Source organism: Bombus vosnesenskii, unplaced genomic scaffold (assembly GCF_011952255.1).
Source record: "Bombus vosnesenskii isolate JDL3184/JDL3185 unplaced genomic scaffold, Bvos_JDL3184-5_v1.1 scf7180000015201, whole genome shotgun sequence".
Classification (NCBI taxonomy): Eukaryota; Metazoa; Arthropoda; class Insecta; order Hymenoptera; family Apidae; genus Bombus; species Bombus vosnesenskii.
Genome location: NW_022883883.1, coordinates 6267 through 19010, shown reverse-complemented (window position 1 = coordinate 19010; position 12744 = coordinate 6267). Strand labels below are relative to the sequence as shown.

The window sequence follows — 12744 nt, the reverse complement described above, 5'->3', positions numbered from 1 at the left end:
TACAATACAACTTATGTGTGATGAGCCTGTTATAGACAACATCTATTTACAGTTCCCAAGTAAAGTAAGTAGTAGTTCCCATATGAAGTAGTCCCCAAGTCTAATTTGTTTAGCGATCAGGAGAGTATTCTTCTTCTTCTTCTTCTTCTTCTTCTTCTTGTTCATCTTCATTCGTATTCCTGCGACGCCCCAGAATTGCTTCTGCTTGCAACCTGGTGAGCAACTGGAGATATGGACGTGCTGCTGGGCTGCCTGATCTTCGTCCCGTCCTTCCCGTCAGATGGTATAAAAGGTAGCGATGCAGGCCAAATTCCGAGATGAATTCACCACATGGGCAAATAAAGCTCACCATAACGTAATTCGGTGGTAAACTGTCTGGAGATTGTGTTCTGATGTGCAAGCTATTGTAACCAAGCGGGCACTCTCCCATCGTTTTGTTACAAGGCACGATCTGGAAAAATAAAATTAAGATAGGTAAATGAAAAATAAATAAATAATAAATAAGGAAATAAAATAAATAATTTCAAACAAATTGTTTGAAAAATCAGTGGAAGAAACGATTTGAAGGAAATAAAATACTTACTGCTCCAAGTGTGGTGAAGATGTATAAGGACGCTTTCAATCGCGAAGCGCTTCCAAACGTGAAGAACTTTCGAACTCGAAGTACTTCCAAATGCGAAGAAGAATCTGGAAAAATAAAATTAAGATATATAAATAAAAAATAAATAAATAATAAATAAGGAAATAAAATAAATAATTTCAAACAAATTGTTTGAAAAATCAGTGGAAGAAACGATTTGAAGGAAATAAAATACTTACTGCTCCAAGTGTGGTGAAGATGTATAAGGACGCGTTCAATCGCGAAGCGCTTCCAAACACCAAGAACTTTCGAACGTCGAGAATTTTCAAACGTCAAGAACTTCGAAGCGTCAAGAACTTTCAAACGTTCTGTTCGATAGTCGAATTGGGAATGTGATCTCCGCGCTAGTTGTCGGGCTTATATAGACGCCATTTCGCTTCATGTTTGCCACCATTGCCTGGGTTAAGTCTCTTAAGGGGGCCCCCTTATTCACAGGCTGGTAAAGCCTAAGCAGTTGTTCATTTGTTTGGTGTATGAAACACGGTTTAAAGGACAGACGTATTGTGCAGCAGGTATGCGAAACCTTCTTAATTACGGAAAGTCCGAGAATGCTTCTGAGAATATGCAATGACAACAGAGTTGGGGGAAAGTGCGATTCTTATTTATTTTTGCCCCTTTAATGAGGGTCATAACACCGGTCCGCACCTTTGTTAGACGGATCGCCCGTCCCGTTGACCGTGGCTACGTTGGGCGGCAGGCTGTCGCCCCGAGCCAAAGTTCACCGTCATGAATCCCGAACAGTTACCATCGGCTTGGATAACTGCGATTGTTTCATTACGGCTATAGTAGACTCTAGATTACAATGTTAGGAGGTTCGGAGGGGCCCCGGCGTCCTTTCGTCTCCGACATATTGAAACATTGAACGATACATCTACCATCGCCTTATTATTTCTTATGCATTAATTACACAATCGTCGTATTAAGTATATAGTAAGTACAGCAGAGAAATATTTGATCGATATAGTTGTCGGTCGCTTGAGCTATTCCGATGATTATATTGTAAATATCGTTGGCTTTGAATATATTTTATCATCAAGGGACAGCTTCTTATTGTTGGTATTTGGCGGAGGGTTACGATGACGAGTGGTAAACTCCTTCTAGGTAGGTTCAGGGAGAGGACAAGAGGTAGCTATATAATTCAAAAGCATTAATAGTTCCCGTTTTCCTTCTGCTTGAAAGAATGATTTATTGTCATTAGCCGATTTTGCGAAAATTTGTTGAAAAATTTGCGGCTAATTTTCCCTTCAAAGTGTTCCAAAAAAGTGAAAAATTGAAATTTCGAAAACCCCTCCCAGCGTTACCTGGGGAAAACTGTTACCTAACGAATGAACTTTGAGTTTTTGATTTCAGATGATGCAGCACCAAGTTATGAGCAATTCTACTTTTTTCCGAGACACGTCCGAATAATTACTGCCATTGCCGTATTTTTTAATATTTCTCCGTGAAAATTTTATACAATATTCTTCGAATGTCATACTTTAATGTACTATTGGTTTTAATAAAGAGTATCTACAGCCAATCTACCTAAAAAGTTTTGATAAATTCCCATATATCGCGTTATTTCTGTTCGTACTATACCAGGATGGCCGGCATTCACTGTAACACCAGTTCCTATATGACATAAAAAATAATGCTTTATCGATTGTATTATTTATTCAAAAATAAATTTTATTTTCTGTTAAAATGACAAAACCTTTCAATTTATTTGCCAATTCCTTTGTAAATAAAATATTAGCTAATTTGCTCTGTGCATATGCTTCGCCAGGCTCATAGGTTTTCTCATTATTCAAATCGTCGAATTTAATTTTGCCACGCTTGTGTGCACTACTTGAAACATTTACAATCCTTGATGGTGCAGAATCTTTTAAAGTGTCTAACAATAAATTTGTTAGTAATAAGTGTCCTATATGATTCACACCAAATTGCAATTCAATTCCTTCTTGGGTATACATCTTAGGACATCTTATTACTCCTGCATTATTTATAAGAATGTGAAGCTTTCTTTTCTTGTGTTCTACAATGGAAACAGATAATACAAATTATGCTATAGATCTATTGATTTAGATATAATAAGTTCAGGAAGAATTTCTTCCCAATATAGTATTCAAAAATAGATGAACACTTTATACATATAACAAAGCTATGTTATTTCATTTCATTTCATACTCTAACATAGGATATGGTATATATCTTTCTTAAATTGCTCTGCAAAATCCCTAATACTTTTTTGAGATGCTAGATCACATGGTCTACAATAAACATATTTATTGCTACTTTCTACTACTATGTCACGGCGTGTCTAAAAAAATGATCATTAATTTTATAAGGTTTTGAAACAGCCGCAAACATTTTTCTAAATAAGTAAAACTGCACCAATAATTAACGGCAATTTTTTAGAAATAATCAATAGCATTAATTATCAATAATTTAGTAAAACATTGTACGATTTGTTTTTTCCTTCAAGTAATATACAATGTAAACGGCATAACTGAATTTGTAACAATTCAATCATGAAACAAATATACAATAGATTTTGATAATATTGATTAAAATGCAATAGTCCATTTCTATATATTATAAGTTTTCTTAGTTTATTGTCATTGTTAATTTATATTATTTTAATCATAATTAATCATAATTCATCATAATTAATTCGGATTCTGTTTCGAATACATGTCAAGTCATGGATATGGATGATTCAAAATAAAGAGCGAAATTTAATACTCAGAAACGTGTAATGTATTTATCGCAAATATAAAATTCTATACTTTATATTTTATATAATTGATCGTATTTGATCGTATCAGACAGTAACAGAAAATAGATGAAGACACACACACACGCGCGCACACAACATCTTTACGATAAATCGAATTGAAAATATCGAGTTTTCAGTATCGAATCTGTCAATGCTGTTAATGTTTGCGTACTTTATTCGATTCTCATCTGACGTGGAATTTTCTAATCTTGCTGTCAGAATTACATCTGTCATAATTAATCAAATCTGAACACGTTGTATATTGTACAAATTTTTTATTTTTTTCTGTAAATACTATAATTTAATATGTCGTTACGGAGAGCGTTATTCGTTATCAGAGATATAAAAGTATTACAAAGAACGCTTATTCATAGAAGATTTCAATTCACACATTTCAAAGGTTTGGAATTATATCTAAGCACGATTTTATTTTTTATTACTTTTCTATTATTGCATAAGATTTTTAAACTTCGTTGCAACCAGAGAAATTTTCTAATTTTAGTCGATATTAGCTTTAACTTGATAATCTGACCGCTTACAAATTGTAAGTGCAATGTTAATATTAATGATCTGAGGTGGTATGGTGATAGGTGCGTAAGGAACTACTCTTGGTGTTTTTAACGAACAATAGTTTAATTAGAACTAATCAACAATCAGAGTTAACAATTAACAACTAACAATTACACTTAACAGACAATAGGTAACAACTAACAAATAACGATAGACACCGAGAGATCATTCGACGCGTTGCTATACAAATAGTACCGAGGAGTTACACATTTAATGGCGCAAGACAGACTGACTCTGCTTTTGTTTCGGATCGCGCAGATTCTTCCCTTCGTAGCCCATCGATATCCCCCACTAGCGTGCATTCATTAGATGTGCCGCCAGTGCTGGCACGTGTATGCTCTCCCGAGAATTCGGCGGAAAGAGTGTGAAGATATCGATGGTACATTGGGCACGTCGGTGTTGCGCTTTGGCGGCGTCGCGCTTTGCATCCGGAGCCGTTGAAAAGTTCCGTGGCCCGTGCCGCCACAGTACCCACTTACCAGTGATAACGCTATATAAATGAAAAATGTATAAATGTTACAGGCAAGGGTGCACGTTCGCCGGCTCCTAACGCCTATCCGAGACCCGCCTGAAACCAATCAGGAAATCGAACTCTCCTGCCCGCGCGTGTGGTGTGATGAACTCTTGAGTCCCCTTCGCTTTGTTCGTTTCGGGCACCAGGCGGTATTGTTACATTGCGCTTTTCCGTGCTATGGTGTTCAATATTATCGTTAAATAGAAATGCGGGTTTCAATCGGTCTATGGACACTATTACGTTTTTATTATTTATTTTAATAGTGAAGGTCTTTTTGCCTCGCTCTATAACCTGATACGGCCCGTCGTAGGGTGGTTGTAAGGGGTCTCCGATGGCGTCGCGACGCAGAAATACATAAGGCGATGTTTCGAGGTCGCGGAACACGAAGGTTCTCTTTTCGCCGTGTCGCGTAATAGGATGAGGCCTGATTTTTCCTATTCGGTCTTTTAGGCGACTTGCGAATTCCGAATTGGCCTGTTGTTTAGTCGGTATAAAAAATTCTGCCGGCAATCGTATGCCGGTGCCATAAACCATTTCGGCTGCCGTCGCGTTTAGGTCCTCTTTAATAGCAGTTCGTATGCCTAATAGATCTATCGGCAAGATATCCACCCAGTTGCTCGTATCGTGGCATTTGATTGCTGCTTTTAGTTGTCGGTGCAGGCGCGCTACCATCCCGTTGGACGCGGGGTGATAGGCTGTCGTGCGCAAATGTCTGATGCCGAGCAACCGGCATAGTTCGTTAAATAGGTTCGACTCGAACTGGCGTCCTTGATCGGTCGTTATTTTTAAAGGCACGCCGAAACGAGATATCCACGTGGAAAGGAGAGCCGAAGCGACGGTTGCCGCCCCCATGTCGGCGATGGGAATGGCTTCGGGCCAACGCGAAAAACGGTCGATACACGTTAGACAATATCGGTAGCCTTTTGAATATGGCATCGCGATAATGTCTATGTGTAAGTGTTCGAAACGGCCCGCTAACTCTCCGAATGTTCCGACGGGTGAGGATACGTGCCTGGTGACTTTACATTGTTGACACGGAATACATTGTCGTGTGCAATTTCGGGAGTCCTTGTTTATGGGCGGCCAGACGAAACGCGTCGTCACCAGGTTTTGAGTGGCACGTATCCCTGGTTGGGAAAGTCCATGGAGCGAATTAAATACGTCGCGCCGCAAGGATTTCGTTACGTACGGTCGTGCAAAGTCACCCGATACGTCGCAATATATTTCTACGTCGTGATCGGGGAAACGTATTTTCTTTAACCGTAGCGCGGATGTACCGGAGTTGACGATGTTGCTTAGTTCTTTGTCGGCTTCTTGCGCGGCGGCGAGAGCTCGATGGTCCACAGACTTTCCTATCGCTTCGATGCGTGACAGAGCGTCGGCAACATTATTGTCTAACCCCTTGATATATCTTATGTCGGTAGTGAATTGTCCGATGTAATCTAGTTGCCGGAATTGTCGCGCGAACACTTATCAGGATCTTGGTTGAACGCATATGTAAGGGGTTTATGATCGGTGTAAATTATAAAATTTCTCCCTTCAATGGCGTGTCGAAATCGCTTTACCGCAGTGTACATAGCGAGTAATTCGCGGTCGTACGCGCTGTACTTTCGCTGCGCGGAGTTCAACGGTTTGGTAAGGAAACCTAACGGCTGCCAAGAGTCGTTGACGCGTTGCTGGAGGACCGCTCCTATTTCATAGTCGGATGCGTCTACCGCGAGGCTAACAGGTGCGCCAGGTATCGGATGCGCTAACATCGTGGCGTTAGCGAGGGCGCGTTTCGACTCGCGGTAGCTGGCTTCGGATTGCTCTGTCCATTTGATGGGCGCGTTGCCCTTTTTTCCTCCTTTTAATAGGTCGTTTAGGGGTTGAAAAATTTTTGCGGCCCCCGGTATGAAACGTCGGTAGAAATTAATCATACCGAGGTACCTGCGTAGTGATTTAACGGTCCCGGGGAGCGGTACTTCTACAATAGCGTCAACGCGTTCGGCTAGCGGCTTTATCCCGTCGGCGTTTACGGTGTGTCCCAAGAATGTGATTTCGTTCACACCGAATTCGCACTTTACTGGGTTGATGACTACGCCATACTCGTTTAAGCGTTCAAACAAAATCCGAAGGTGTTCGCGATGTTGTTCTTCGGTTTCGGATGCGATTAAGAAATCGTCTATGTAAGCGAACACGAAGTCCAGACCACGGGTAATTTCGTCAACGAATCTTTGACACGTTTGCGCGGCGTTTCGAAGCCCAAACATCATGTTGGTTGCTTCGAAAAGTCCGAAAGGTGTCGTGATCGCGGTTTTCTTAACGTCTTCTGGCGCGATCGGGATTTGGTGGTAAGCGCGGACAAGGTCGATTTTTAAGTAGACACGCTTACCGTACAGATGTTGCGCGGAATCTTCGATATGTGGTGGGGAGTACCTGTCGGGTATGGTGCGAGCGTTCAACGCACGATAGTCGCCGCATGGTCGTAGACTTCCGTCCTTCTTTGGGACGACATGCAGGGGTGATGCCCATGGACTCTTCGATGGCCGCATCACTCCTTGCTCGATCATTGTTGCGAAATCCGCCTTGACTTGCTTGAGACGATCCGGTGCGAGACGTCGAGGTTTACTGTAGACGGGTGGCCCGGGTGTGGTTTCAATATGGTGTACCACACTGTGTCGGATTTTCTCTCGTCCGAAGGCCGGTGGACGAGTTAGATCCGGAAACTCCGCCAATAGTCGATGGTAGACCGATTCGCCGATTACGGTTTTGATGGATATTTCTTCCGTCGTGGCAGCGTATCCCCTTGTTGATAATTGGGTTGTCGTGTCGAGGAGTTGTTTGTTCCGCGGGTCCACGAGCAACCCATAATGGCTTAAAAAATCTACGCCTATGATAGGCGTTTGAACGTCAGCAATTACGAAGTTCCACTCGAAGGCTCGTCTTAGGGACAGGTTAAGGCCAATCGTAGTGGTACCATACGTTGCGATGCGCGTCCCCAGTTGACCGCGAATAGTTCGTACGCGTTTTTCTTGACGTGCCTATGGATTTTACTGCGGGGGTATACGCTGATGTCGGCGCCGGTGTCTACAAGGGAAGAGATCTTCGTTCCCTTGTCCGTAACGAAGATGCGGCGGGAACTCAGGCCGTCGTCTTCTGCCGCGTCTACGGACGGCTGGTCTCGTTTCCCGACTTCCACGTGCATGGGAAACGACAGCTCCTCGCGCGTTCTCCGAACTTTGCATGATAGAAACACCGACCGTCTTGCCGTGGCCGATCTCGCGAGCGCGAACGTCGGTGGTATCGCGAACGCGAGCGTGATCGTGATCGTGATCGTGGTCGACGATGATTAATCATGCTCAACGCGTTCATCTGTGCCTGCAACTGTGATATTTGCTCGCTCAACACGTTGATTGCGGCGGCCATTGGTTCGTATACTCCAGCGTTTTGCGCTGGTGGGTCCATTACTGCCGTTACCCGGGCGGTGCGCTGAAAATCCTCCGTGAATTCTTCAGCGATCAGATCCGCCTGCCGCAATAACCTTTCTGGGTCCGAATCGTCGACTGCCGCGAGGACACGCCTGATGCGGGCGGGTAATCGGTTCCTCCACAGCGTGAGGGTAAAATCATCGGGCGTGGCGGGGCTGGAGAGTTTTTTTAAGTGTTGGTAAAACTGGGATGGCTTTCTATCTCCCATCTCCTCGCTTTCCACCAACTTCTTTATCCGAGTCGCGTCCGTATCGGATAATTTGCGAATGAGCGCATGTTTTAATTTCTCGTAGCGTCCGATGTCCGGAGGGTTCGTCATTAGGTCTTCGACGTCCTGGAGCTGTTGATCGTTGAGACATTTTGCCAGCGTCACGTACTTAATGGTGTCTTCCGTAATTCGCGCTGCCTCGAATTATCTCTCCAGAAGGGCAAACCATGCCGCCGTGTTCGTGGGTAGCAGTGGAGACATGCTGATCACCTGGCTGGCTATGGTTCCCTGTGTATTACTTTCCATCGTCGCGGTGCACTCAAAATCGGTGGTTAAAAACGATAGCACTATCACGGTCACCTCTTTCACTAAATATCACGTTAAATCACGTTGGGGTCACCAGTTTGAGGTGGTATGGTGATGGGTGCGTAAGGAACTACTCTTGGTGTTTTTAACGAACAATAGTTTAATTAGAACTAATCAACAATCAGAGTTAACAATTAACAACTAACAATTACACTTAACAGACAATAGGTAACAACTAACAAATAACGATAGACACCGAGAGATCATTCGACGCGTTGCTATGCAAATAGTACCGAGGAGTTACACATTTAATGGCGCAAGACAGACTGACTCTGCTTTGGTTTCGGATCGCGCAGATTCTTCCCTTCGTAGCCCATCGATATCCCCCACTAGCGTGCATTCATTAGATGTGCCGCCAGTGCTGGCACGTGTATGCTCTTCCGAGAATTCGGCGGAAAGAGTGTGAAGATACCGATGGTACATTGGGCACGTCGGTGTTGCGCTTTGGCGGCGTCGCGCTTTGCATCCGGAGCCGTTGAAAAGTTCCGTGGCCCGTGCCGCCACAGATCTATAAATTTTAATATATTATACAAAATTATTCAATTAGTTTTCATTATTAGAGCAGCAATTAGTACATGTTAACAACAAAATTATGTACCATATCGTCGTTCACTGCTATGGGTATTTGGGGTCTTACAAAAAAGAGAGGTGACAACGAAGCAATCATAACTACAAAAGAAGTTCTAATAGCAAAAGCCGATGCATTATACGAGCAAGAACAATACCAGGAAATACATGACCTTCTAATAAATTATAAAGTAATGACATTATGTATATCACTTATAAATGTAGATAATAAAATTGAATATTTTTATTGGATAGCGGTGATATTGAAATTATATGGCGTTTGTGTAGAGCAATGTATAAATTGTCTAAAATTGTGAGTGAAGTGGATGGAAAGAAATTAATTTTCGAAGCTTATGATTTAATACTTGAAGCACTTGAGATAAAAGAGGATAATTGGGCTGCACACAAATGAGCATCGATTCTCCTTAATTCTAAGACTCTTTATGAAGGAGTAAAAGCACAAATAAAAGAGTCATATAATATTAAGAAACATATGCTGGTATATTTCATGATAATATATTAATATATATATATATATATATATATGTCGGAGATGAAAGAACACCGGAGCCTTTGGAATTTTGGATAATCCCGCAACATTGTAACCTAGAGTCTACTATAGCTGTAATTGAACAATTGTAGTTATTCAACCCGAGTGTAATTATTCGAGAATTGTGATAATGAGCTTGGGCTCGAGGCGACAGTCAGTCGCCGAACGTAGCCGCGGTCACGGGATGAACGCTTTGCCTAACAAAGGTATGGAGTAATTCTATAGCTCTCCTTAAAAGAAATATTTGTGGCGACACGCGACAGTAAACTTTCCAACGGTTTCTGTCCCGTGGCTCGCCACGTGCAGACCCTATTCTTCGAGTAAGATGATTGCCAGATGTCGATGCGTCTCCGCAGTACATGTTCGGCTAGCCCGAGGGCCCGTTATAAATCTTAAGGTTTAGTTAACTCAAGTCCTTCAAACGGACAAACGGTCTTTGTCCCAACTACGGGAAGATAGGGGAGACATATTTTTCAACGAGCGGCGTCTCCCACTAACAACTTTCCCTCGAGGGCGGCTAGCATCCTTTTCTAACCACCGATATGGAGATTGACCAATTAGCAGCAACGTCAATTTCCCTTACTTTCTGAACGAAGGCTTTTCTCGACGAATCCGATGATCTCGTATCCTTAGACACCCGTTATAGTTTTCCTGTGTGGCATCATCGGGACGGGAAAGGCATTCTCGCTCGCGATCTCATCGATCAAAGAGTAACGCTTTCGCGATCAGTGATTATTCTCAGACTTGGACTTTGTGAGTACGTTCTGTTGTCATCCCGTTGGCCGCGGATTCGTTATTTAACCCGAGAGCATCGTCACTAGTGTCGCGAGTGCCGAACCGCCGTGATCAATTCTTAAGACTGTAATAATTCTATCATTGTAATAAACTACGCCTGTGTGTACCATATCAATGGCTAATCCTCGAGAAGATTCATTTGACGCCCACAACCCCATTTCCAGTGATGATCCGACATATATATATATATACTTATAAATATTTCATTCCCTGACACAATGTCAAGCAATTGTATCGAATATGTTTAATGTCGCAGAGAGCAATGGAACTAAATCCAAAAGAACCAACACTTATGTACGTGCTTGGTACTTGGTGCTATCAAGTTTCTGATTTAACATGGTATCAAAGAAAAATTGCATCTGTAATATTTGGAGAACCGCCATCTTCATCATTCGAGGAAGCTCTAAAATATTTTGAATCTGCTGAGGAAATTGATCCCAATTTCTATAGTCAAAATTTATTAATGTTGGGAAAAACCTACTTAAAATTAAATTAAAAAGAGCTAGCTACGAAATATTTAAAAATGGCCCTTGATTATCCTGCAAAGAACGAAGATGATCGAGATGCTAAACAGGAAGCGCAGAAGTTGTTAAAGAAATTTTAACAAACTGGACAGAAGTTATAACCTATTATATGATAAATTGGAATTGAAGGGATAGAAGGGATAAAGAAAAATTTAGAATCTATCTTTTAAGTAGAAGTATAAAGTTTATTTACTATAATGTATAATACAACTTATGTGTGATGAGCCTGTTATACACAACATCTATTTACAGTTCCCAAGTAAAGTAAGTAGTAGTTCCCATATAAAGTAGTTCCCAAGTCTAATTAGTTTAGCGATCAGGAGAGTATTCTTCTTCTTCTTCTTGTTCATCTTCATTCGTATTCCTGGGAAGCCTCTGAATTGCTTCTGCTTGCAAGCTGGAGAGCAACTGGAGATATGGACGTGTTCGAGGGTTGCCTGGTCTTCGCCTCGTCCTTCCCGTCAGATGGTATAAAAGGTAGCGATGCAGGCCAAATTCCGAGATGAATTGACCACATGGGCAAATAAAGCTCACCATAACGTAATTCCGTCGTAAATTGTCACGAGATTGTCTTCTGATGTGCAAGCTATTGTAACCAAGCGGGCACTCTCCCATCGTTTTGTTATAAGGCACGATCTGGAAAAATAAAATTAAGATAGGTAAATAAACAAATAAAATAAATAATTTCAAACAAATTGTTTGAAAAATCAGTGGAAGAAACGATTTGAAGGAAATAAAATACTTACTGCTCCAAGTGTGGTGAAGATGTATAAGGACGCTTTCAATCGCGAAGCGCTTCCAAACGTGAAGAACTTTCGAACTCGAAGGACTTCCAAATGCGGAGAAGAATCTGGAAAAATAAAATTAAGATAGATAAATAAAAAATAAATAAATAATAAATAGGGAAATAAAGTAAATAATTTCAAACAAATTGTTTGAAAAATCAGTGGAAGAAACGATTTGAAGGAAATAAAATACTTACTGCTCCAAGTGTGGTGAAGATGTATAAGGACGCTTTCAATCGCGAAGCGCTTCCAAACACCAAGAACTTTCGAACGTCGAGAATTTTCAAACGTCAAGAACTTCGAAGCGTCAAGAACTTTCAAACGTTCTGTTCGATAGTCGAATTGGGAATGTGATCTCCGAGCTAGTTGTCGGGCTTATATAGACGCCATTTCGCTTCATGTTTGCCACCATTGCCTGGGTTAAGTCTCTTAAGGGGGCCCCCTTATTAACAGGCTGGTAAAGCCTAAGCAGTTGTTCATTTGTTTGGTGTATGAAACACGGTTTAAAGGACAGACGTATTGTGCAGCAGGTATGCGAAACCTTCTTAATTACGAAAAGTCCGAGAATGCTTCTGAGAATATACAATGACAACAGAGTTGGGGGAAAGTGCGATTCTTATTTATTTTTGCCCCTTTAATGAGGGTCATAACACCGGTCCGCACCTTTGTTAGACGGATCGCCCGTCCCGTTGACCGTGGCTACGTTGGGCGGCAGGCTGTCGCCCCGAGCCAAAGTTCACCGTCATGAATCCCGAACAGTTACCATCGGCTTGGATAACTGCGATTGTTTCATTACGGCTATAGTAGACTCTAGATTACAATGTTAGGAGGTTCGGAGGGGCCCCGGCGTCCTTTCGTCTCCGACATATTGAAACATTGAACGATACATCTACCATCGCCTTATTATTTCTTATGCATTAATTACACACTCGTCGTATTAAGTATATAGTAAGTACAGCAGAGAAATATTTGATCGATATAGTTGTCGGTCGCTTGA

General features: G+C 41.8%; 1 pseudogene; it reads left to right on the top strand.

Annotated features, from left to right (window-relative positions):
• The first annotated feature begins 9081 nt into the window (after window positions 1–9081).
• On the top strand, window positions 9082–11194 carry LOC117241041 (annotated as a pseudogene).
• The last annotated feature ends 1550 nt before the right edge of the window (window positions 11195–12744 follow it).